Below are 856 nucleotides of genomic sequence, written 5' to 3' on the forward strand. Positions count from 1 at the left end.
TTCCACGATGGAGAGAAGTCAGATGTATGCTGAGGCGCTGAAAGCGCGATTGGGTGACATCGTCACTGTTTGCCTAGCGACGGGGGCACGTGTCACGGTCCCGAAGGTCCCTGTGGTACTCGGAGTCAAGTTCCTTAACTTTGATAGTGGCATGTAATCCACTGAGCGCTGCTCGAGTATCGAAGCAGTCGCTGCTTTTCAGGAGTAACATGGTCGACCAAGGGCCGAGGCATCGAGGGCGAGGCCCCCGTAATGCACGTGAAGTGGCACGTAAACCACTGAGCACTGCTCTCGTTGCGAAGTAGTCGCTGCATGCCATTGATGGCGTGGTCGGACAGAGTCCGAGGCATCTTGGGCACGGCCCTTCAGATGCGCGTGGAGTAGCACGTTATCCACTGGACGAAGACTGCGGAGTTAGCAGTCGGATGTTGTAGATGACATCGGAGCTCCAATGGAGCGGACATTGAGGATGACACCGGACGACGCGGAGTGCGTGTTCACCCTGGTTCACCGAGACATAGAATCCCTATACAGAGGCGACGGCGACGAGACGCCGGGCATCGACTCTGATACAGGGTGTGTCTACCGTAGATGATGGCGCACAGTTATACACCCCAGTCAACGGTATGACGGGGAGGAAGATGGCGACGTCCGCCTCGAGGCTATGCCTGCAGCAGATGATCTTCTTGAGCTGGACGGGATGTCCCCTTGAAGAGTTCGGCAGTTCCATAAAGGCAGGCGATTTGGCCGAAGTGGTCATTGTACGACCGGACAAGGAGATAAATTCGTCATCGCTTCTGGATGAAGCTGTCTTGGATGACACCAAGAGAGTGCTGAGCGGACGGAGTGAATCGTC

The sequence above is a fragment of the Plasmopara halstedii genome (assembly GCF_900000015.1).
Source record: "Plasmopara halstedii genome assembly, contig: Scaffold_614, whole genome shotgun sequence".
In the NCBI taxonomy this organism is placed as follows: domain Eukaryota; phylum Oomycota; class Peronosporomycetes; order Peronosporales; family Peronosporaceae; genus Plasmopara; species Plasmopara halstedii.